This window comes from Telopea speciosissima, chromosome 8 (assembly GCF_018873765.1).
Source record: "Telopea speciosissima isolate NSW1024214 ecotype Mountain lineage chromosome 8, Tspe_v1, whole genome shotgun sequence".
NCBI classification, from domain to species: Eukaryota; Viridiplantae; Streptophyta; class Magnoliopsida; order Proteales; family Proteaceae; genus Telopea; species Telopea speciosissima.
The window spans coordinates 48,819,639-48,846,700 of record NC_057923.1 but is presented as its reverse complement, the minus strand read 5'-3'; the positions used below and the strand labels follow the sequence as shown (position 1 = coordinate 48,846,700).

General features: G+C 36.9%; 1 protein-coding gene and 1 long non-coding RNA gene across 3 annotated transcripts in view; one reads left to right on the top strand and one right to left on the bottom strand.

Moving 5' to 3' along the window:
• Positions 1-27,062, top strand: part of LOC122671878 (protein yippee-like) — a 49,875-nt gene that overhangs the window by 10,275 nt on the left and 12,538 nt on the right. The window lies entirely within an intron of this gene.
• LOC122671880 lies at positions 7,723-22,825 on the bottom strand. The gene is made up of 3 exons (XR_006334406.1): positions 22,811-22,825; positions 20,771-20,781; positions 7,723-7,794 (listed from the first exon to the last, which is right to left on the bottom strand). It is a non-coding gene; the product is annotated as an uncharacterized LOC122671880 (long non-coding RNA).

Sequence of the window (27,062 nt, the reverse complement as noted above, 5' to 3'; positions counted from 1 at the left end):
TTCCCCAATCGGGGCAGTGGTGACCGTGTTGTATAACTCCTTTACTAACAAAGTGTTCACGCATTCCCAGAACACCGACTTTGACTCGCTTGAGTCTCAGTCATTGATGAACCAAAGAATGCGATCACACTTTGCAGTGACAGGGTTCCCTCAAGTACAGGGTGTCGGTGACACATGTCTATCCCTTCCTACATCTGGCAGTAATACATGAGGGAATCGACAAAGTAGATTCTTCGCCAATGCACACATCAAACATGTGAGCACTCGCATTCGTATCCTGACATCACATGTCTAGGCATACCCAATGCGACGACCATATGATAAGGGTGCCCAGCCCAAACCCTAGTCGTGACTACCATTTTAAGTATAACTTACGGACACATAATGCTCAAAATTTATATCCCATGTGACAATATTAAACTAAAATGTATAAATGTTCAATACAAAGGTGAACCGGGTTGAACCGGACCAAACCGAATTTGATGGACACACACTTGTCCAACAATCTCCCACTTCACAACAAAGTAAGTGACAGAATCGATTTCGAGGGAGCGTACCTTCTTTAGGATCCATGGAAATGACGAAGAACGAAGCAGAACAAACTTTAATCTCCCTTGAAGCAAGGATCTTCTCCTCTAAACTCCCCCTTTAGCACTGGCTCAATGGTAGAACCTTCAGGTCGCCGTTCCTCCAGAGTGACGACGCAATATTGTGAATGAACAGGGTTTAGAGGAGGGACCTAGCTTCCCTTTTATACAAGTTCCCATTAGATCTCTCCATTAAAGATCTGACGGTGATCTGTGAGCCTACACTAGCCAGTCCATATTAGATCCCTAAGATATTACATATCTACCTTATTAGACCAACCTAATTAAAATGGTAACAGCTACAATTAATTGAGCCCACACAATAGGAAAGGATATCAAATAAAATATTCTAACATTCTCCCACTTGGGCTATATTAATTGTAACCAAAGTTAGAAAACCAAAAATTTTGTTTTCTTTCAAAACAGTTCAAAAACATTTGCGCGTGCCTTTATGTTGGTCTAGAGATAATCCTAAAGGATCAATCCCCTCACATACCGGCTTAAACACCGGATCATGGTGGTAACTGCATCTTTTAAGCGACACAGGACCATCCATAGTCACGAATGTCCTTAACTCTACTGAGATGGATGCAATATGGTAGTGTAGCAACTGAATGACACTTTACAAACAATCTTTATGTGTCATCACTTTGTCAGTCCGATTCTCTTTCTTTAAGTGACACAAAGACACAATAGAGAAAACTTTATGGTTCCAACGAACCTGTATGTCTTACTTTTAGTAGCTCGAGTTTTACTTTATGTGATATAAGACATACCTTAAGGCCAAAAATAAATGCCCCAGCCTTTGCTTAAGGTTATCACACACCTAAAGACTTCATAACGAATACATATACAACATGTCACAATAAACTGCACTTTATTGAATAGAAAATTCATGCCATCGACAGTTGATATATAAATTCCAAAATTTTATCAAAAGATAAAGCACGGATGCTAACTTTATTACACAATAGAACAAAAATAAAATGGCTCCCACTAAATGACCGCATCCAATGATGCTCCTAAGCCCATGCTAGCAACATGTCTTTCAAAAACATTAGGGCGAAGACCTTTAGTTAGGGGATCAGCAACGACCATGTCATCTATGCCAATGTGTTCCACTGTGACGTCACCTTTTTTGACCCTTTCCTTGATGGTCAAATATTTGATCTCTATGTGTTTAGACCCTGTGATACCTTTATTGTTGTTGATAACCAACATTGCAGAATTGTTATCACAATATAGCTGGATAGGTCTGTCCACAAAATCAAACACTGTCAACTCCCTTATGAGATTCCTCAGCCAAACTGCCTAAGTAGTTGCTCCATAACATGCTACAAACTCTGCTTGCATAGTTGAAAAAGTAATCATTCCCTGCTTCGTGCTTTTCCACGATACTGCCCCTCTTGCCATTAAGAAAATGTAACCTGATGTGGACTTCCTGTCATCCTGACAGCCAGCAAAATCAGAATCTGAAAACGCTACTAGCTGCAGGTCTTGAACACGTCTGTAGATCAACATATAATCCCTTGTCACTGAGTGATATCACACCCTGGGTACAACGCTGTGGAAAGCCCTCCACGGTGCCCTGGTAGGCTCCCACAGCAAAGTGGAAAATTTTTACATTGCCGTGGGAGCTTGCGACGTCACCCATGGTTCTGTGGAAGACCCACACGACTTCGTGAAATGTGGCGCTCCCCCTATAAACAGGAGGGTCCCCCTCCCCCATTTTTAAAAGGAGAAATAGTAGAGAGACCCTCCTATTTCGTTCCCACAATCCTCTTGTCCCCTTTTTGAGCCATTTTTAAGTGAATGTGAGTGGTTCGCTCCAGTTATGGGTAGATCCTTCGATTACCCATTTAAGCAATGAGTGCTTCCATTTCAGCCTAGTTGTTACTTCGTTTGTATACGGATAACAAAAATCCTCTTTCATAGCCGTTATTCTGTTTGTGCACAGATAACGAAACCCACCTTTCCCAGCCGTTATTCTATCTGAATACAGATAACGAAGATTTCCTTATATAGTGGTTGCTCTGCCCGAAGTCTGAGTAACGAAATCCATCTTATATAGTCCTTACTCTGTTTGACGAGAGAAAAGCAAGTCGATCATTCGTCTCCACCTGAGCCGTGAGACATTGCATATTTCACATTTGATACATTTTCATTTATTTCTTGTATTTCTTGACAGGTACTTGTCTCTTTCTTTCTTATTATTTTTGGCACAATGTAGACCATTAAAGTAGTTCACTTTAGTGTACATAGTAAATGATTGTTCCCTTCTTTGTCATGTTTAGTACATTATAATCTAGTCTTGCATGTTGGTATAGGACGCATTATTAAGGAAGAATATTTAAAAACAAGCATCTAGTAGAAAGACCGGTTTACCCGGGTGAGGTGGGTACCTAATATCTTTCCACTCTCGTTACCTGACCACTTATCCCAAATCTCTGAACATACCATATGGAATCGCGTAGCCCTTTCCGCTAATCCCGAATGGGGTTACACCTATTGGGTCTTAGGCCCAAATCCTATGTGGCGACTCCGTTTGTTTTATTGAAGCATGACCCCAGTCCCCAAAATGATGTATCAAAATGATATGCCATTATTCACCAAAGACAACCCTGTCGCCATAAGGCCGAGGAAACCCCCTCTGAGGACCGCGGTACTTACAACCACCTTGTTCGCGAGCGCATTCAATCTGGGTGTCTTCAAACTTTTCATGTCTCCTCCATGTTACAGCTAGCCGACATTTTCATCAAGGCACTCGATTGTGACCAATTTCTATTTTTCCTTTCCAAGTTAGACATTCGCAACCTTCACGCTCCAACTTGAGAGAGAGTATTAACGTGACCTACTAGGAGAGTTTACGTTCAACTAGCTGTGTCCCATATTTTTATGTTTCTATCTATTATCACATGTGATAATAGAAACCAAATCAAAATAATATTCCTATTATCACATGTGATCAGATTCGGATTCTAGCTTACCATGTTGTACTCAAACTCAATCGTGCTATATGTATATGCACTCAAACTCAATCGTGCTATATATATGTATATGCACTCTGTCTTATATTATCTTCAAGTCAATTAAATCATTCCAATCCAAATTTTTCAACTGTTGTTGTCACGGTATAAGTCAGAAAGTGAATTGACTTTTGGGTCATTTCATTATTAACGGACTCAGTTGTCTGTAAAGAGTAATGGAAGTTATTATTATTAACAGACTCATTGCCTGTAGAAACTAATGGAAGTGGATCACCAATTAACACCACGATTGGCTATTGTTGTCACGATTTAGAAGTCACATAGTGTATTGACTTTTATGTCACAATTTCATTATTAATTGGTTAAGTTGCTTACAAAAATAGTTCCCATTTATTTGGTAATGACCATTTTTTCAAGGAATTAATTTTCATTTCATACGGTAACGACTCTTTTCTTAAGGATTCTAATTTCCTCATAGGAGACTAATAATAGAGGGGGGTATGTATTCTAATCACAGTTCAGATTTGGTACGGCGTCCTGCCCAGAGCGGCTTGAGCGGTGTACAAACAGGGCACCTTACAATAACCATTTTACCTATGCTCGGGCAAGGTGTTCAGGCATGGGCAAGACGGTCATTGCAGGGCGACCTATATGTGTGCCGCTCAGGCCGCTCTGCCCGTTACACCGTAAAGGATCAGGATCCTTCTAATCAACCCTAGAAATCTCCTTCGCATCAACAACAAATATTCTTATCAAATAGTGTTCTTATAGAAACTCTACATTCCTAACCAAACCGAGTCTAAACTTTATCGAACTTTGTCGAGGAATACCTCTTTTCCCTTCTCCACATGCATTCTACTGAAATTCTAAAACTTACATCTTTTTGTACATTACTCATGCTGAGTATGAAATTTAATCATTTTCTATTTTGGGTAGATTTTCTACCATATTTTTAATTAAATTTTGGTTGTGACAAATAATGCCTGTATCTATACTGCATAAAAACTGTTTTTAATTTTAAATACAAACCGTATCGAAACCGTACTGAATCAATACTGCATCGATATTAGAAATACAGTTTGTATTCGGTATGGTACAATTTCGGTGTCTGCTTTCTATCTTTTGTACAGTACTGAAACCATACTGAATTCTCGGTACCATACCAGTTGACACTAATTTCTTACTATAAATTATTTATTATTTTTTTTTTCTATACTATAAAATGAATAATACTTTTATTAACGATGGAGATTCCAAGGGACTAGAACCTATTTTGAGCAACTTGCATTACTTTTGATTCTCACCAGTCTAACGTAGAAAAATCCTGACCTAAGTTGCAGCGTAGAAAAAAGGAAGCCTACGTTAGTAGCGAAGAAAACTACTTATCGCTAACAAGCCACAACAAGAAAAGACCTACTCTAATCGTAAAGTTGGTCGTAGATCAGCAGCAAGAAAAGCTGATCGTAGACCACCCTATATAAAAGGATGTAAGTGTCCCCGCATTTGAGTTTTAGCTTGCATGATATTCAACTAAGCAACTCAAGAGAAATGTGTGAAACAATATAAATATAAAATATCCTCAAGGACAGGTTTGAGGAACAAAGTGTTTGGAAATTAAAGACAAGGCAATTAAATGGGCCAAGTTGCTAAACAGTTGGACTGTATTTTCCAATGGTTGGTGGGCCTGAGTTGTAATGCTAGTTGTAGCTTATCTAAATATTCTCTAGATTTGTGTCTTTCATGCATGCATTCCTATTTGCATTAATTCTACATCCACCAGTCCAGAGGCAATATATTGTATGAGAGACTATGCATAAATTGCAATTGATGAGGAGACTCTTCTAAGTTCAGAATCAACATTTAATTAGTCTGTTGATTTGTTTTGGAGCTTTCTCATTGTAATATTCTTTCTTATTCGTTCCCCTTATTTGGGAAGGAGAGAAGATTCTCTGTGCTTCGCTAATTTATTTTCATTCATCCAGGAAAAAAACAATATTTCAAAAGTATGATTTGTCATTAGTAATGCAGCTGTTGTGGGAACATCTCATTTTTTTTAATAGGTACCTCAAGTTTAAAAAATGGTGCTTCTTCCTTGGAATGTTCGGTTAAGTGTATCTCGAATTTTCGTACCCATCTTGAAGAGTGATTCGCTCTGATATTTTTTTGTGGCAACTTGACCTGACCTAACCTGATGGAGGAGTATTTATGTTCTTTACCCGTCTTGTTGTAAAGAAGTTGAATTTGGGGTTTTTACGTGTTGGGGTTTTCAGAAGAGAGAGCAACGATAGCACTGTTTTGGGTGTTTTGAGAGATCTCCACATTGTAACTTTCTCCCATTATATAGTGAAACATCTTCAGCTTTGCCAGTACATAACACACATATTAAATACTAGGAAACAGGCCTAGTTAAACAGTTGAACTGTATTTTCTTTATTGAATTAAAATTAAATTGTTGCTTTACTCTTGATGGCCCCAAGTTTTAGTGTTAATAGTAAGTAGTAGTTTATACTAATCTCTAATTAACTTGTAGTTTATCTAAATATTCCTTTATTTTCTCTTTTACTTTACACTTTTATCTAAATATATGGGATAATTTTTGGAAAATTCTCTTGCCACTAAAAAAATTAGGCCAGTGCAAGAAGCCAATGCAAAAGCTTTTTATCTGTTCCGGCCGTTCTGGGTTTCTAACTCAACCCAAAGGCGCCCCCCCCCCCCCACCCCCCCCGGGTCCCAGCAAAATGCTTGGGTTGGAGTGAAAGTAATGATTTAATTGAGAAACTTTCTGCATTTGAATGACCCATTAGTTGGTGAGATATGCTCTTAGAAAATAATGTTTTCTTTAGTATATTTTATGTTGGTGAGGTATGCTTTGGAAATCATGATTTCTTTAATTAGTTTTCTTTAGTATATATCCTACGTTGGTGGTTTATGCTTTTAGAAATTATGGTTTTTTTTTTTTTTTTTTTTTTTTTTACGGATTTCTATATTGAGCCAATCACTACACTTTATGTGTAAAGTTATTTGATCGAATTCATACATGATAATATATGAAAATTTTTATTAAAAATAAAATAATAGAAATCATCCATTTTGCATTAATTCTACATATCCACCAGGCCACACCGTGGGCAATGCCGTATGAAACAGGGAGACTATAAATATATATTATACTCTTCAGTTCATAATTAATCCCAACTCGATCTTCTTCGATCCATAGCCTCCCAAGACCCGAGAAAATAGTAATTAACATTTTGGATTAATGGCTTTTTCCTCGCTGCTTTCGTCCATTCTTCTTCTTCTTCTTCTCCTCCTCCTCTGGTGGTGCAGCAGCAGCAGCTGCATGAGCTTCTTATTGGCACATTCACAAAAATCAGGAAGAGGAAGAAGATCAATTAATGAAATGAATGATGATGATGATGGGCTAGCCTTGCTGGCCATCAAGGCTCGTATAATCAGTGATCCCTTTTATGTTGTGAGCTCCTGGAATGAATCTGTCCCCTATTGTGAGTGGCCAGGCGTTATCTGTGGTGGTCGCCGACATCCAAACAAGGTTAGAGCCTTGCGTTTACCGTCCAATGGGTTGGTGGGATCGTTGGCTCCAGAAATAGGAAACCTCAGTTTCCTTTGAGAGATTTTGCTCTTCAACAACAGCTTCCATGGTGAAATCCCTGGTGAAGTAAGCTTTCTTTCCAGGCTTCGTTATTTACTTCTATTCAACAATTCATTTGAAGGAGAAATCCCACCCAACATATCACGTTGCTCCAACCTTATAGAACTCCGTTTAGGTCACAACAATATTATGGGGAAAATTCCAGTAGAACTTGGCTCCTTGTCCAAGCTTCAATTCCTTTCATTACATCTCAACAGATTAACAGGAGAGATCCCACCTTCCATTGGGAATCTTTCATCATCCCTTGAAATCATTTCTGCAGCAGTCAATGATTTAAGTGGAAGTATTCCAGATGCCCTTGGCCAAATGAAGAGTTTAACGTTTCTCGGGCTTTCTGCTAATAAGTTGTCTGGTACTATCCCTCCCACCATATATAATCTTTCCTCACTTGTTGTTTTTAATGTTGGAGATAATCTACTTCAAGGGAGTCTTCCACCAAACTTAGGCTTCAATCTTCCTAATTTATCGGAGTTTACAATTTTTGGAAACCAGTTTCATGGACCAATTCCAATTTCTGTGTCCAATTTGTCAAAGCTTGAAGTACTTTCAGCTTCCGGCAATCGTCTTACTGGGAAAGTGGATATCCAATTTGGAGGGCTAGCAAAACTATATCAGCTTTCATTGTTCTCCAATCATTTGGGTGGAAGTGGAGAGGCCAATGACTTGAATTTTATCAACACATTGACCAACTCTAGTAGATTAACAATTTTGGAACTTGGGGATAATTGGTTTGGTGGCGTGCTCCCCAACTCCATAGCAAACTTATCGACACAACTGAGAATCCTTGCTTTGCTAGAAAATCAAATATCTGGAGACATACCACTGGGCATAGAGAACCTTGTAAAATTACAAGACTTGGCCCTTTCTAGTAACTTATTAGAAGGAAGTATTCCGACTTCAATTGGGAGACTTCAAAAGCTTCATAAACTCTATTTATATGGAAACAGATTCACAGGGCCAATCCCTTCTTCTCTTGGAAACTTGACACTATTGATTCAGCTCTATTTAGATGATAATCGATTGCAAGGAAAAATACCTTCAATTCTTGGAAAATGCAAATATTTGTTAGCCTTGAGCCTTTCAAGTAATAGTTTACATGGTGTCATCCCCAAAGAGATATTTGATCTTTCCACGTTAATAGAGCTAAACTTGAGTAGAAATTCTTTCTTTGAATCTCTACCTTTGGAAGTGGGTCGACTCACCAATCTCGAAATGCTAGATGTTTCTGAGAACATGTTGTCTGGGGAAATCCCTAGCACCCTTGGTACTTGTACAAGCCTAGAGTACATTTCTATGGATGGTAACTTATTTCAAGGATCTATACCATCGTCTCTAAGTTCTCTAAGAGGTCTTCAAGATTTAGGTCTTTCACACAACAACTTCTCTGGTTTGATCCCAAAATATTTGGGTACTTTTAAATTTTTACAATACTAATCATTTGGAAGGTGAGGTATTAGTAGATGGAGTCTTTCAAAATTTGAGTGCAATTTCAATTAAAGGAAACAATAAGCTTTGTGGAGGTATACCAGAACTTCATTTGCCAGCATGCGATATTCAAAAGTCAAAAGAAGATGGTAGGCATCATGTTTTCAAGCTGATAGTCATCATATGTGGTTGTGGGGGTTCTCTATGTTTGATTTTTGTGATGTTATTTAACATTATCTACCGGAGAAGAAAAGAAAATAAAGAATCCACTTTATTTTCTATTGGGACTCGTCATTTTAAGATCTCTTATGCCCAACTCCTCAAAGCTACCGATGGATTTTCTTCTGCAAATTTGATTGGAGTGGGGAGTTTTGGTTCCGTGTACAAAGTAATTCTCAATCATGGGAAAACTATTGTTGCAGTAAAGGTCCTCAACATTAGACAAAGTGGTGCTTCTAAGAGTTTCATCGTCGAATGTGAGTCCCTTAGAAACATCCGCCATCGTAATCTTGTAAAAATCATAACATCTTGCTCAAGTATAGATTTTGAAGGCAATGATTTTAAGGCTTTAGTATATGAGTTCATGCCCGGTGGGAATTTGGAGAGATGGTTACATCCACATGCAAATGACATACAAGATGAACAAAGGAATTTAAATCTTGTTCAAAGATTGAATATTGCCATTGATATGGCAATTGCATTGGATTATCTTCACCATCATTGTCATACGCAAATTAGTCATTGTGATCTAAAGCCAAGCAATATTCTTCTCAATGGTGATCTAACTGCACATTTGGGTGATTTTGGGATATCAAGAATACTTTCAAAAGCAACAAGTCAATCTCAAAATCACACAAGCTCAATCGGAATAAAGGGATCGATTGGATACATTGCACCAGGTAATGTACCTCTTTTATTGATATAGTCTAATTTTTTTTCTCTTTATTCAAAAGCTTTGACGGTTCATCTTTCCTTATTATGATGAATCTAACATTTTTCTTACCTATTTCACTACAAAACCTTAAGGTTCTCAAACCTCTTTTGAGATACATATTGTTACATTGGATACATACCTAACTCAAAACTTTAGACCCAAATAATTTTCTCTTTAGCATTCTCGTAATTGTTATACTTAATTTAACCCTGAGTTCAACTGAGTAGCAAAAACAAGCTTTCTATGTCATGTTATTTTTCCAATTGAGACCAATAACTTTGATCCTATTCTCACTAATAATAAAGTTACTGACCTCTTAGATGCATAAATTACAGAGTATGGTGTAGGTGTTGATGTCTCAACGCATGGTGATGTCTACAGCTACGGAATTCTCTTGTTAGAGATGTTCACAGGGAAGTGGCCTACTCATGAAATGTTCAAAGATAACTTTAATCTTCACTATTGGGCTGAGATGGCTTTGAATGATGAAGTGATTTCTATAATTGACCCATCACTTCTTTCCATGGAAGAAAATGAAGAAGATGCAACTGTAATCACCATTACTGGAAGTCGAAGATGTGTGAAGAATAGAGTGCAAGAGTGTCTTAATTCAATTATTAGAATTGAAATTGTCTGCTCTGCTAAATCACCATGTCATCGAATGGACATACATGATGTGGTCAAAGAGCTACATTTGATCAAGGATATTTATCTTGGAGTTGGCACTCACCGAGGAAGATAAACTATGATAATAGCTATGAACATTGGTAAGCCATCGTTTCCTTAAAAAAGTTGAGTTTTCTGTTTGAGTTTATTATGCTTTTAATCTTAATAATTTTGATACTAACTACAATTAATTGGGACATTAGTGAATTATTGTAATTTTTTTTAGCTTTTTATGTTGTTAGAAATCATTGTAGTCTGGATAATAAATCAAAATTTTTCATATGGTTTTCAACATGGAGACCTTGGGTTTAGTTAATTATCAGTAGGGGAGAGAAGTTGATTCTTTCTTTTTCTTTTTTTCCCCCTTGTCTTTATTTCTTTTCTATCTTCTTGTTCTTCTTGTAAAACTCTAAATGGGTAGAACATCCATTGGAGAGCCCATTTTGAGACAACCATTAGATTCCCTTGAGTGAGTAAAGGGAATCAAAGGGTATTTTGATCAATGTTGTTCGAAAGGCAAATTTAATTGAGATACCCATTTGGTGTTTTTTCCCTCCGTTGAAAGTGGTGTGCAGGGGACCATCCCTAGAACATGCGTTCTTGAGGATCTGAGTTCCTCTAAACAAGGGTGTTTTCTTTGTTTAACACTTTTGAAAAGAGTATTTATGAACAAAAGGAACCCTTAATTAGCTTTATTATGCTTTGATTAATATTATAGTCTCCTTCTCTATTATGCTCATCTGGAAGAAACTATATTCAGTTGATAATTTGCATAGGCAACATCATGTCTTCACTAAACAAGAACCATGTTATTAGGCTTTGCAACATGGAAAATGTAAGAAGTTTCTTGCAATCTCATGATATGAGAATACTCTTTTTTTAGGCAACATCTTCTCTTCACAAAGTTAAATGAAACGCATGTTGTTAGGCTTTGCAACGTGGAAAATGTAAGAAGCTTCTTATCATCTCATTATATGAGAAAACTTGTTCTTTTTTTGAAGGTTAGGGTTGTCTTCCATGGACGCTGAGAAGCTAGACAACTGAAAGTACAAAGCTTAAGGAAGCTAGTACATTGGCTACAACAAGAATTCCAATAATGACCATGGGATCTTTTTTGTCTGTTGCCGAATATCAAGGAGTAAACTAAACTACTGGATAAGCGTGTTTTTAAGTATATGCTATGTGAAAATAATTGGAAGTCTCAGTGCATTATGTTTCGGCTACAACAGTACTTGTGAGGGAAGTATCTATTGTAGATATACCTTGTCAAGTCGACATTTATTTTTAACAGTTTATGTGGAAACTGTTGTAGTGGGAGTTTAAAGTATATCATGTTTGTATCCTGATGTTTTAGTAGTAGTAGTATGCGATGTGTTCTTTTTATTGCAATGAAATTAATCTATATACAAGAAGTAATATGTTATAGTGCAAGATTTCTAGCTCAAATTTGTGCAAGATGCTATAGTTCAGTTTCTTCTTCTTTTTTTTTATTTCTGGATGTTGTAATGACAATAGTGCTTAGTTCATAGTGCAATTATATTTCTTTCAATGAAACCTTAATTTCTAGATTTTTTTAAAGGGTGCGTCTCCATGTAACTAAGTATGTCACAAATATAATTTATAACCAAACTTTTTTCCCTCCAAACAATGATATGGCAATGTTATAAACAAGTCTAATGATATAATTTCACTCACTCTTGCTCCTTTCCCCATATGTAACATTCTCCCCTCCCGGTCCACAACCTCTTTGTAGCACCTCCTACCAGTCTGGCCCCATCTCTGACCTCAACAACTCCCCATCCCTGCTCCTAACTTCTGCCCTGCCCCACCCCCACCTCTACCAATCTATCTATGAAACTCCGAACATTATAGAGCTTAGATAGGAGTAAGATGTAGACGTTTTCTGAGCAAGTGGGAACTTTTTCTTCTTGGTTGCTAAGATGATAGGGACACAACCAAAGGCTTCCATTGGTGTTTCACAAGGCGATACTGCATCAACCACCCAAGACAAACTGGAAAGTTTAGGAAATCTATGTGGTTTGCTTCTTTATGATCTATTTATTTGCCGGTGTCGAGAGCAGAAAGAAGGCTTACCTACACAATGATGGTGAGGATGGGAAAAAAAAAGTGTAATAAGGAAGCCATTTTCCAAGAAAGAGAAGGAATGTTCGACTTCTTTTCTCGGGTTTTCAGAATTAGCCAAAAGCAGAAATAGTAAAACCTGGGGTGGGATGAGCATGAAGATTTTTCTTTTTTAATTAAATTTTTTGTTCTCTTAACATTGTCTATGTGAATTATTTCTCAGAAGAACTCAATGAGTTTTCATAGATTCAATCTTTCATACCAGCCAAAGGGTTTTTTTAGGCTTTTAATTTATTTTTTTCTACTGTGCCATCCATTCTACATAGCTTATTTTCCAAATTTCCCGAACCAATTGAAGCATTCATCAATGCTAGCTAGAATGATTTTCTACAACAAATTAATTAGGTCAATGTCACACAGACCAAGCCTCGTCTTAGTATGAGATGCAGAGATAGATGAAATTATTTTTAATGAGCATTCCCTCCTTTGGTGGTTGTTGTTGCTACTTCTCCGATGTGTGTGTGTGTGTGTTTTTTCTTTTTTCAGACTTTCAATTTTAAAATAAGTGTAAGATTAATTACTTACCTAGACATTGAAATTGATTTAGGCTGGATAGGCGTGACACGCCTCCACCCAGGATTGAGAGAACCTTCTTCTCCACTCCCTCATTGGTCGTCAACCAAGCTGGCATGGATCAGGTGTGGATTGGGCTAGAAAATTGAAAGGTTGTGGCCGGGGGCCAGGGTTTGCAAGGGGAGGGCAAGGAGGAATAGGGACAGGTAAATTGCAAAAAAAAATCACTTAAAAAGAGAATTTTAAGTATAATTTGGGGGCGGGGGAGTTAAGGGATTTTCTTATTGAGATCGTAATATATTTGTAACCTTAGTTTTTGCCTTTTTTTTTTTTTTTTTTTTTTTTTTTTTTTTTTTTTTTTTTTGCTTTTTTGCTTGCTTGCTTGCTTGCTTGCTAGAAGATCATTTTAAATATGTGCATTATCAATTTGGTTTGACAAAAACTGCACATATTGCTCTTCTGTGTCATCCTTGTAATTACCAGGGGAGGATGCCTTCATCATAGAACTTGAAGCCTCATTACTGGCCAAGCTGCATGAAGCCTTAGCAGTATGTTGCTCTTCTGTCAACATAGATCTTTGGGTAAAAATCAATCCAACAGTATTGCTATAACCACTCTACTACAAGCAGTCTCTAGAATAATTCTAAACAAGTTAAATTTTTCAGGAAAGAAGGATATGTTGACAACATTGGCCAATTTCGATATAGGAAATCTCCCAGGTCCCACAAAGCTTCAACCTTGCAGCTTGCTAGAACATTAAGAGTTCCCTTAAAAACTAATCTAAAAACAACTACCCATCTTAAATACACAAAAGCATGGAATTTTCTTTGATTGTCTTAAACACTCAGAAGAAGAGGGGGGGAATAGGATTTAACATACAAAGGAGGCAGCATCACAAAGGTTAAACAGTTCAGACCTAAACTATTATTGGTGAAGCCTGATTTTTATTCAGATGTGCCATTGGGATCTTCAGAGGGCCATTTCGGCCTCGAAATGATCTCGGATTGTCAAAAATGGCGTACATCCCTGCCAAAGGCTGGGTGTTGTGTTGGGTTTGTCGAGATCTTTAAAACGATATATTTTGGGATATACGTTATGTTTTGGTCCGACCCTGTTCGACTTGGCAATTTCTGGGTCCAGGGGTATTTTTGTACTTCCTCGGATTAGGGCTTCTCTATATAATGTTCTTATCTCTGAGAGGGCTGGATGAGAGGTTTTTGTAACATATCCAAAAGATAGTGAAATTTCTTCTATTGCTCGGCCATGGATGTAGCTTCCCATCTTGGGGTTAACCACATAAATCTCTGGTGTTGTGTGTTGTATGCTTTCTCTGTTTCTCGTTTTCTTCTGCAAATCGTCATTCTGGGCGTTGTTTTCTTAACATGAACCATTGCATTTGTTTAGATACCCAAAGTTGTTCTTAAGAAGGAACATAGTCTGCCTTTAGACGGATAGTATAAAAGGGGCAGCATATCCTCTCGAACTCAGGTTTGTAAGGGAAAGAACCAAATCTCCTCCAACCTCGCTCAAGATCTGGCAAAAAGTGTACAAAAGCATTTGAAAGAAAGTAATGGGGTAGTCAAGAATTTTTCAACATGCTAGATGTATAATCACTGACATCAGAGGTTTCATACTTGTGTATCACAGTAAAAACAGAGTAGAATTTCCTCATTTTATAGAACTACTTCGTACTAATCAATACTTACTAATTGTATGTATATGCATAATGTCATACATAGCTACAGTGATTAAAAAAAATTATGAACAATTGGAACATAATCAATGAGGTAGCAAATGAAAATACAAATGAGACATCATGTAACTAACAAAAACAAATAATTAACCATTCTTTCCTGGAAGTTTTTTTTTCTATTCTTTCATTGTATTTATTTCTTCTTGTTATTATTTGTATATTATTTACTGGGCTTTTAGTCTTATCATGGATATACAGAAGCCAAAATGAACAAAATTAGTCTTCTTCATTGCTAGTCCAAAGTAGGAATGTAAACGGATATTTGAATATCCATATTTGATCCGCGTTTGTATCTGTGTAGGAGAATCCGAATATGTCCGAAACTAATCGGATACGAATATGATAATCTCCTTATCCGATTCGTTTAGCAATCCGACGGTAATAAAATATTTGAAATATATTTCTGTGTTTGTCTATCCTTTTAAGTTCCCTTATTGGATTTTGTTATCTTATTTTTATAAATTTATAAGTTAAGGTAATGTGATTCTTTTTCTAGATTTGCTATTGGTTTATATTTATTGTTTTATGCAATGTGATACAAGAAATCACATATCTATTAAAATAAATACAAGATAAAATCAAAAGTAAAACAAGAAAGAAAATCAGAGACTAAGAAGAGTATATTAAAGGATAGTTGTTGAACTCTCAAGTCTCAACCCTATTCCTCATCATAAAAAGGGCAAAGATATCAATTAATAGTTGAAAACTGGTATTCGATCCGTGTTCATATCCATTTAGGAGAATCTGTATTCAAAAAATCATTATCCAGATATTATCCGAATCCGTCCGAAAACTGATAAGATATTATCCGAATCTGTCCGAATATAATCGGATACGAATATGATAATGCCACTATCTGACCGAATTCGATCCATTTACATCCCTAGTCCAAAGTCCAGATGAAGCCAAAATGTCCATGTGACAATATCAAAGAAGAAGAAAACATTCCTGTGTAGAAGAAGAAGAAGGAGAGAAGTAGTGAAGAGAGAGAGAGAGAGGGAGAACAGCCCACAGTTTGTGTCAACCGATCAAGCGTGAGCCCTGCCAATGTAGTAAATATTACATCATAAGGATAGAAAGAAATAAAAATAACACAAAAGAATAAAAATAATGAAGAGCATGACTAAACTGCCCATGCGCAGGACCAATTTAGTTGATGAAGAAGTTGGTCCTATTTAGTTGAAATAGGAACATCAAGGACCAGCACTCCTACAAGTCTTAATTTATCACCCAGTGGAGAGCCTTAAGTATGTAACAATATGTAATAGAAGTAGAAGGAAGAAACTGAAGAATCTTGGTTGTACCATTTCAATGGGCCGATCCCATTTATTTGGGAGAAGGCTATGTTATTGTTGTTATTGTAGAAACTGAAGGGTTGAAATAGTCAGCAAAAACAAGACTTATGATATGATCGACATTATTGCACCAAATTGAGGGCAGGTCTTGGTGCAACGATAATGTTGCTCCATTGTGACCAAATGATTACGGGTTAGAGTCTGGAAATAGCCTCTCTGTGAAAGCAGGGGTAAGACTACGTACATTATGACCCTCCCCAGAACCTGCAGTGATGGGAATCTAGTGCACTGGGTATACCCTATTTTTTATAATATGGAGATAGAACAACTTATTAATTCTTGATAGACCTCTAAGGCTCCAATAGGCTTGCTGTCTAACAATTACAGGGCGGGCTCTATCAGGAACAGAACCCCCACATGCCCTCCTTGCAATCGCCCCATTTTTCTCAACTTCAAATTCATGGGAGTTATGGAACCATAGGCACTTCAATTAATACACAAAATCCCAAAACAATGGGAAGATCGATCAGATGGTAAGATGAGCCCAATCAACTAATTAAGCAACTCTATGTTGTCGCATTTCTCAATAGCTTCTCGGACCTTTATTTTGATTTATCATTATTGATTTTCCATAAAACAGAATTAATTTGAATGTATTTAGGAAACATTAAGATGATTGAAAGTGACAAATAAATCAGAATCCGGTATTGAACAGTGTTTTTGGGTATTTTTATTTGTTCCATTTTCGGCCCACTCCATTTTTTCAAGTTCCTCTAATAGAGGGGGTGGACCCCATCCAGGCAGGAGTAGGATGGTCATTTTCACCCCCTGTATTAGAAAAACTTGGGGAAATGGACCTGCCCAATTAATAGAGTAGATAAAGGTTCATGTTTTCCGAGAGAGATGAGACACGCCAGCCAACAATCCCTCAAATTCACCTAATTAGAGGTGTCAACAGGGCGGGCTTGGCCTTAGACCTAGCCCAACTCTAAGAGTCTTAACTTAAACCCCAAGTCCAGCCCGACCCTGCCAAGACCAAGTATATATACCTTCAACCCACCCAAAAAAAAGAGAGAGTAAACAAATGCCTTTTAATAAGATAGATCTCACGAATCGCGGCATACTCAAGCTTATCCAAACCCATAAGCAATTTTATCTTTGTAGGGCTTCAAAGAAGACTTGGGATAATATTTTCCTTTCAAAACTCACCCCAGAGAGCATCATCATATGTAATCCAACATTGTCTAGATAATAAAGCTAGATCAGATTTCTCCAATCTCTGGATCTCATACTCCCAATTTTCTTACTTGCACATAAGTGATCCCATTCACCCAATAGGACGGTGTTCATTATTTATTCATCTTAATCAATCTATTAATAAAGAATTGGGGAAAGTATTGATACACGGTATGCATTCAATAGGGGGTGGGGGGCTTTATGGTCATTTTGGATGGATATTTATTCCCATCTGGCGCCTAGCGGTGCTTCATATAGACTGTGTACATACACGATCGTGTATCAAACTTCTACGTAAAGAATTACTTGATCATCAAGGTTTCTTTCCTAGATGTTACTTGTGGTGTAAAGAAACACCATTTAGAACAACACAAGAGACCCAATCAGGTATTAAAAAAATATATGCATCAAATGTAAAATTACCAAAACACCCTTTGATGCCTTTTTCTTTTGTCTCGTTGCATATCAATGATTGGACAGTATTTACGTATGGGACAATCAAACCAAAGTTGGAAAATAATAATCAATTGATCTACTTTATCTAAAACATTATTCTATTTTTGGCTTCAACTACTCATCCAATTAACTTAATCAGTAGAATTTACCAAAAAAAAAAAAAAAGCTTAATCAATAGAAAATGTATCTTAGGGTGTTTTCGTAATAATAGGTTACCCTATTACACCCTTCGATACCTTTCTTATCAATGAAACTAATTACTCAATCAATAATGGAGCTCTTAAGCCCTTCTGATTATTGAACCAATAGAAAGAAAGAAAGAAAAAACAATCAGTTCCTAAGACTGGAATATCAATATCTTCAACCATTAAGATTTGTTTTTGAAAATCGATTGAAACCTTGAATGGAAAAATTCAATCCTACTTGATTCTTAAAAGTTGGCTGGTTGAATCCTTCCTCCAAACCGCAAACACGTACTGATTTTCTATTTTTTCTTATCTCAGGGAAGATGAAACGGTGAAGATTAAAGAGAAAAAAAATGAAAATTGAAAGGTTAAGTTAACCACGTAATCGTCAATTAGAGTCTTTTAAACCTAATAAAATATTAGGATTTTATATTAATTTTTAAGGCACGTATTTGGTTCAGATCCGGCTAGATCCACCAAATAGGTGGGTAGATCCAGATCTGACCCAAACCAAATTATAAAACCATTTTCAGATCTAGGACTTAACCATATTAAATTCGATCCGTATCAGAACCGGGTATTCGATCCAGATCCAGATTCGATACTTGGTTACTGGTTATTCATTAACACCCTTAGCTCAGTGTCCATCTTAAATTTCATTAATCCTTTAGAAAGTGCAGTCTTGAAAGATGAAAGTGAAGAGGGAGAGGGGTGGGCCGGGGTTGTAAGACTCGACCGGAATCTGGATGGAGTGCCGCCACTCCGATTCAAATCAAGCCATTCACTCAACCCAATTCCAATTCCTCGGTTCCCGTCTTTCATCGTCAGACTGCTTTTTTCCGATGAGAAACTGAGGCTATATGTTTGTATTTGTCTTACTCGACAATTTGGAAAGGACTTAATTAGCTTCCTTTTTCTTCTCCTCTTGTTCTTTCCCGGCCTAGAAAATCTGCTTTCATGATATGGTGTTTCAATGTTTGGGCCTGAATTAAACCAACTCCTCTTGCTCTTGTCACATGCAGAGTCATTTAATTCTCTGGCTAAAATGGACACACCGTTTGCGATTTCGGTTGTTACGTATGTGTTGAATTCTTGCACCCGTTTCGAAGAATGGCCTGCTCTAACATTTTTTGTGGCGATCCGATTGGAATTTTTTCTGAGATCTGTAATGGTAGTAGAGGGGTTTGTCCCGTGTTAGGTTTGACCTGATCCGATGGGAGGAGTATTTATATTCTTTACCCATCTTAATGTAAACATTGTGTGAGACTTTGGGATAGGGGTGTAAATTTGGCCCTGTCGGCTTGAGCCCGCCCTAAGCCTGAACAGGGCTTGGGCTAGATTTTTCAACCCTGAGGGTGGGTTAGGGTTGAAATTTTTAAGTCCTAGACCAGGTCCGACTGGGCCAGGATTGAGGCCTCGAGCTAAGCCCAGCCCGGTCCATCCCTGTGTTAGGTTATGCTTTATAATTTATTATTTATATTTTTTACTATTTTTATTTAATATATAATAAAAAAAAGATAATTATCTATTGAACGAAATGTTAATAATTTTAAAATTGGGTTAATTTTTTTAATCCAAAGAAAAGTCCAATAGTTACTTGAGTATGAAACAAACCAATACCCAATCACATGTGTCTCGTTTTTAATGCAAAGGATGACGTAAATGACAAAAAAACAGGGCAAGTTAGGGCCAACCTAGTCCTTGGCAAAAATTAGGGTCAACCAGGGCCAACCCGGCCCAATCAAGGTCAGTCAAGTCCGGGCTAGGCTGGACTGAGCCCGATAGTGTTGGGCCTGGGTTGAGATATCTCAATCCGATCTAGGGCCGGTTGGGCTTGGGTTGAGCTAAGAGGACTTAGGGTTGGGCTAGGGTTTTAAAAACCCCGGCCAACCCGGCCCTGTTTCACCCCTACTTTGGGGTTTTTGATTTAGGGTTTCTGGGGAGAGAACAGCATCACCGTTTTTGGGTGTTCTTGAGAGATCTCAAATGTAATTTTCTCTGAATTACATAGTGAAACATCTTTAGCTTAGCCTATGAACGTTGCACACCATATTAATTAGTATGCGAACCACGTTAATCTTCGTGTCATCTTGCTCTGTTTTCATTTTTGTTCGTATTTTATTTGGTGTTAGTTCTAACATCAGTTATAGTCGATGGGGAACTTCTACTTAAGTTTCATTCATGGAAGTGATCAAACTTTGCAACTCCATACCTGAAGAAAAATTCAATGGGTATACAATAATAGCATTCTCACTACTATTCCAACTCCTCTGTTAGTATTAAGCTTTCCTAGGAAAGGGACACTGCAAAGCAAAATTGGTGTTGGGCCATATTTAATTTATTTAAAATGTAATATAGAAGATTTTATAATGATTAGAAGTAAGAGGGGAAAGGGAAATTTGCTCAATGGGTTCTTTCTAGTCTATCTTGATGCTGCTCTCTCATATATTGCAAAATCTTTCACAAAAGATCAGGGAAAGTGAATGGAAAGGGCTTTGATCTATAATTGAATTATAGAAGTAAGAAGAGGTCAGGCTATGAGTAAGGGTTTAGAGAAGATTATGGTATGGAAAAGCTGAATTATGAGACCCATTAATTGTGCTGCTCCTTTTCTGGCCCTACATAAACTCTTGATTATTGCTGTCATTGTGTAAGACTCAATTTTTTATTCCAACTCGTCCATCTACAATTCAAACAAGTACACTAATTGTTCATCCACCAGTCTTGACAAATCTCTTGAATTCCAAGTGATTTTGAGACTAATTTAGAGAAGGAATCTCTTACTAATATGTCATACTTTCACTGTCAATTGACTCTGTCTCCTCTAATAGAAATCCCTTGAAATCAACAAGGGATCACTTGTAGAGGATAGATGGGTAGGGAGATGAATGTTCAAATCACAGAGCCACATATTTACAGACCATATAACAAACTGTGAATCACCAATAGCCAATCCATGGACCATTTTGTTTCTTACTAACCAAATATAATAACACATAATTAAAATAACTGAAAAAGCAAAAAAAAACCAAATAGAAGATTATTTATCCAATGCTCTAGAGTGAAATAGAGAGACACATATTGCCAATGAAGGGTTGGAGAAAAGCTTTGTTTTCAATCAAAGAGGGTCAGATGCTCAAATACGTTTAATTCAATCACAAGATAGAAAAAATTGTCACATGAACTCATCACAAGAACCACAAAGGACACATGTAGGATCGATCGCCACCCATTTAAAGAGAGTTGCTTTGACAAGCAATCCTGCATTTAAGACACACCAAATGAACATTTTAAATTTCGGATGGATATTAATTTATCAGAAAAATCTCCTCCATTTAGATTGAATGGAGCTAGATTGAGTATTTGAAATGAACTATACAGCCTGTTGAGTGGGGAACATTTTATGGGACCCTTGTGCTGCTCCTTCAGGCTTTCTTCTATGGTTTATTACTTCAATCAATGGATTTCTGTAATTTTTCTTACTTTTTAAAAGTTGGGGATTTAGATATTCTTCTTAATTTTCCTCCTTTGCTCCGCTCCAGATATATATATTTCCTAACCTTGTTCTGGACCTACATACACACAATAATTGACTGAACAGTGAAGTCAATTTCCTTTCAGTACACGCGGAGTTCAATTTTTTATTTAAAACAATCCCATTCCTCACGGTGAAGAGTGAAGACCCTTTCCTTTTTTTAGTTTTTTTTGATAAAAAAGGTTGAAGACTCTTTTTCTTCTTCTTTCAGAATATATTGCAGCTTACCAACAAGTCATCCACCCATCTACCAATCATCCATTTGCATTAATTCTACATCCTCCAGACCACATTGTGGGCAATGCCGCATGAGAGAGAGACTATAAATATATATTATACTCTTTTTCTTTTTTTTTTGATAAGTATAAATATATATTATACTCTTCAGTTCATAATTAATCCCAACTCGATCTTCTTCGATCCATAGCCTCCCAGGACCCGAGAAAATAATAATTAACATTTTTGATTGATGGCTTTTTCCTCACGGCTTTCGTCCAATCTTCTTCTTCTCCTCCTCTGGTGCAGTAGCAGCTGCTGCATGAGCTTCTTATTGGCACATTCACAAAGATCAGGAAGAGGAAGAAGATCGATTAATGAAACGAATGATGATGATGGGCTAGCCTTGCTGGCCATCAAGGCTCGTATAACCAGTGATCCTTTTCATGTTGTGAGCTCCTGGAAGGACTCTGTCCCTTATTGCGAGTGGCCAGGCGTTATATGTGGCGGTCGCCGACATCCAAATAGGGTCAGAGCCTTGCGTTTACCGTCCAATGGATTGGTGGGTTCCTTGGCTCCAGAAATAGGAAATCTCACATTCCTACGAGAGATTTCGCTCTTCAACAACAGCTTCCACGGTGATATCCCTGGTGAAGTAAGCTTTCTTTTCAGGCTTCGTTATTTAAAATTATTCAACAATTCATTCCAAGGGGAAATCCCACCCAACATATCACGTTGCTCCAACCTTAAAGAACTCCGTTTAGGTTACAACAATATTGTGGGGAAAATTCCAGTAGAGATTGGAGCCTTGTCCAAGCTTGAAGTCCTTTCATTACATTTCAATAGATTAACGGGACAGATCCCACCTTCCATTGGGAATCTTTCATCATCCCTTGAAACCATTTCCGCAGCATCCAATGATTTAAGTGGAAGTATTCCAGATGCCCTTGGCCAAATGAAGAGTATAGGGATTCTTGGGCTTGCTATTAATAAGTTGTCTGGTACTATGCCTCCCACCATATATAATCTTTCCTCACTTGTTGTTTTTGATGTTGGAGGTAATCTACTTCAAGGGAGTCTTCCACCAAATTTAGGCTTCAGTCTTCCTAATCTATGGCAGCTTTCAGTTGTAGAAAACCAGTTTCATGGACCAATTCCAATTTCCATGTCCAATATGTCGAAGCTTGAAGTAATTTTAATTGGTGGAAACAGTCTTACTGGGAAAGTGGATATCCATTTTGGAGGCCTATCGAGACTATATTGGCTTTCATTTTACTCCAATCATTTGGGAAGTGGAGAGACCAATGACCTGAATTTTATCAACACATTGACCAACTGCAGTAGATTAACAATTGTGGACCTTGATGATAATCGGTTTGGTGGCGTGCTACCCAACTCCATAGCAAACTTATCGACACAACTGAAAGGCCTTAATTTGCGAAAAAATCAAATATCTGGAGACATACCAGTGGGCATAGGGAACCTTGTAAGATTACAAAAATTGAGCGTATCTAGAAACTTATTAAAAGGAAGTATTCCGACTTCAATTGGGAGACTTCAAATGCTTCAAGAACTCTTTCTATATGGGAACAGATTCATAGGGCCAATCCCTTCTTCTCTTGGAAATTTGACGCTATTGATTGAGCTCTATTTAGATGATAATCGATTGCAAGGAAAAATTCCTTCAATTCTTGGAAAATGCAAATATTTATTACGCTTGAGCCTTTCCAGCAATAGTTTACAGGGTGTCATTCCCAAGGAGATATTTGATATTTCCACATTAATAGAGCTAAACTTGAGTAGAAATTCTTTCTTTGATTCTCTACCTTTGGAAGTGGGTCGAGAGATCAATCTCAATATCCTAGATGTTTCTGAGAACATATTGTCTGGGGAAATCCCTAGCACCCTTGGTACTTGTACAAGCCTAGAGCACCTTTTTATGGATGGTAACTTATTTCAAGGATCTATACCATCGTCTTTGAGTTCTCTAAGAGGTCTTCAAGATTTAGGTCTTTCACACAACAATTTCTCTGGTTTGATCCCAAAATATTTGGGTACGTTTAAGTTTTTACAAAACTTAGATTTATCATTTAATCATTTGGAGGGTGAGGTATCAGTAGATGGAGTCTTTCGCAATTTGAGTGCAATTTCAATCAAAGGAAACAATAAGCTTTGTGGAGGTATACCAGAACTTCATTTGCTAGCATGCCATACTCAAAAGTCAAAAGAAGATGGTAGGCATCATGTTTTCAAGCTGATAGTCATCATATGTGGTTGTGGGGGCTCTCTATGTCTGATTTCTATGGCATTGTTTTTCATTATCCACCGGAGACAAAAAGAAAAGAAAGAATCCACTTTGTTTTCTATAGGGGGATGTCATTTTAGGATCTCTTATGCCCAACTCCTTAAAGCTACCAATGGATTTTCTTCTACAAATTTGATTGGAGTGGGGAGTTTTGGTTCCGTGTACAAAGGAATTCTCAATCATGGGGAAACTATTGTTGCAGTAAAGGTCCTCAACATTAAACAAAGAGGTGCTTCCAAGAGTTTCATGGTTGAATGTGAATCCCTTAGAAACATCCGCCATCGTAATCTTGTAAAAATCATAACATCTTGCTCAAGTATAGATTTTGAAGGCAATGATTTTAAAGCTTTAGTATATGAGTTCTTGCCTGGTGGGAATTTGGAGAGTTGGTTGCATCCACATGCAAATGGCATACAAGATGAACAAAGGAATTTAAACCTTATTCAAAGATTGAATATTGCCATTGATATGGCAACTGCATTGGATTATCTTCACCACCATTGCCATACACAGATTATTCATTGTGATCTAAAGCCAAGCAATATTCTTCTCGATGGTGATTTGACTGCACATTTGGGTGATTTTGGGATATCACGAATACTTTCAAAAGCAACAAGTTTATCTCAAAGTCACACAAGCTCAATCGGAATAAAGGGATCGATTGGATACATTGCACCAGGTAATGTACCTCTTTTATGATATAGTAAAATTTTTTCCCTCTTTTTTCAAAAATTTTGACGACTTATCTTTCCTTATTATTATGAATCTAACATTTTTCTTACCTATTTCACTGCAAAACCTTAAGGTACCCTTACCTCTTTGGAGATACATATTGTTACATTGGATACATACCTAACTAGCTAACTCAAAACTTTAGACCCAAATAATTTTCTCTTTGGCATTCTCGTAATTGTTATACTTAATTTAACCCTAAGTTCAACTGAGTAGGAAAAACAAGCTTTCTATGTCATGTTATTTTTTCAATTGAGACCAATTACTTTAATCCTATTCTCACTAATAATAAAGTTACTAACCTCTTAGATGCATAAATTACAGAGTACGGTGTAGGTGTTGATGTCTCAACCCATAGTGATGTCTACAGCTATGGGATTCTCTTGTTAGAGATGTTCACAGGGAAGCGGCCTACTCATGAAATGTTCAAAGATAACTTTAATCTTCACTGTTGGGCTGAGATGGCTTTGAATGATGGAGTGATTGCTGTAATTGATCCATCATTTCTTTCCATGGAAGAAGATGCAACTGTAATCACCATTACTGGTACTCGAAGATGCGTGAAGGATAGAGTGCTAGAGTGTCTTAATTCAATTATTAGAATTGGAATTGTCTGCTCTTCTAAATCACCATGTGATCGAATGGACATATATGAAGTGGTCAAAGAGCTACATTTGATCAAGGACATTTATCTTGGAGGTGGCACTCACTGAGGAAGATAAACTATGATAATAGCTATGAACATTGGTAAGTCATCATTTCCTTAAAAAGTTGAGTTTTCTGTTTGAGTTTATTATCCTTTTAATCTTAATAATTTAGATACTAACTACAATTAATTGGGACACTAGTGAATCATTGTAGTCTTGTTTAGCTTTTTATGCTGTTAGAAATCATTGTAATCTGGATAAGAAAATCAAAATGCTTCATATTGTTTTCAATATAGAGACCGAGGGTCCAGTTAATTATCAATAGGGAAGAGAAGTTGATTCTTCCTGTTTCTTTTTTTCCCCCTTGTCTTTATTTATTTCTATCTTCTTGTTCTTCTTTTAATTATCCTTTGGAGAGCCCATTTCGAGATAATCATTAGATTCCCTTGAGTGAGTAAAGAGAATCAAAGGGCATTTTGATCAATGACGTTCGAAAGGCAGAATTGATTGAAATACCCATTTGGTGCTTTTTCCCTCCATTGAAAGTGGTGTGCAGGGGACCATCCCTAGAACATGCATTCTTGAGGATCCGAGTTCCTCTAAACAAGGGTGTCTTCGTTGTTTAATACTTTTGAAAAGATGATTTATGAACAAAGGGAACCCTAAATTAGCTTTATTATGCTCTGATTAATATTATAGTCACTTTTGCTATTATGCCCATCTGGAAGAAACTGTATTCAGCTGATAATTTGCATGGGCAACATCATGTCTTCACAAAGCTAAATAAGACCCATGTTATCAGACTTTGCAACATGAAAAATGTAAGAAGTTTCTTGCAATCTCATGATATGAAAATACTCTTTTTTTAGGCAACATCTTCTCTTCACAAAGCTAAATGAAACGCATGTTGTTAGGCTTTGCAATGTGGAAAATGTAAGAAGCTTCTTATCATCTCATTGTATGAGAAAACTTTCTTTCTTTTTTGAAGGTGAAGGTTGTCTCCCATGGACGTTGAGAACCTAGACAACTAAAATTACAAAACTTAAGGAAACTAGTACATTGGCTACAACAAGAATTCCAATAATGACCATGGGATCATTTTCGTCTCTTGCTGAATATTAAGGAGTAAACTAAAATATTGGATAAGCAAGTTTTTAAGTATGTGCCATGTAAAAATAATTGGGAGTCTCAATGCATTATATTTCGGCTACAACAGTACTTGTGAGAAGAGTATCTATAGTAGATATACCTTCTCAAGTCGACATTTATTTTTAATGTTTTATGAGAAAACTATTGTAGTGGGAGTTTAAAGTATATCATGTTTGTATCCTAATGTTTTAGTAGTAGTAGTAGTATGCGATGTGTTCTTTTTATTGCAATGAAATTAATCTATATACAAGAAGTAATATGTTTGTCATATTTCTTTAGGCACCATCTAACTTGTCAGATGTTTCTCCCCACTTCGAAGAAAGGGGGGAAAAAAGGTAAAGCTATGAATATCTTTGCTCCTACAAATTTGTGCAAGATTTCCACCTCAAAATTTTGCAAGATGCTATAGTTCAGTTTGTTCTTCTTTTTTTTTTTATCCCTGGATGTTGTAATGACAATAATGCTTAGGTCATAGTGTAATTATATTTATTTCAGTGAAACTTTAATTTCTAGATTTTTTTAAAGGGTGCTTCTTTTTGTAAGCAAGTATGTCACAAATAGAATTTATAACCAAACTTTTTTCCCTCCAAACAATGATATGGCAATATAATAAACGAGGCTAATGATGT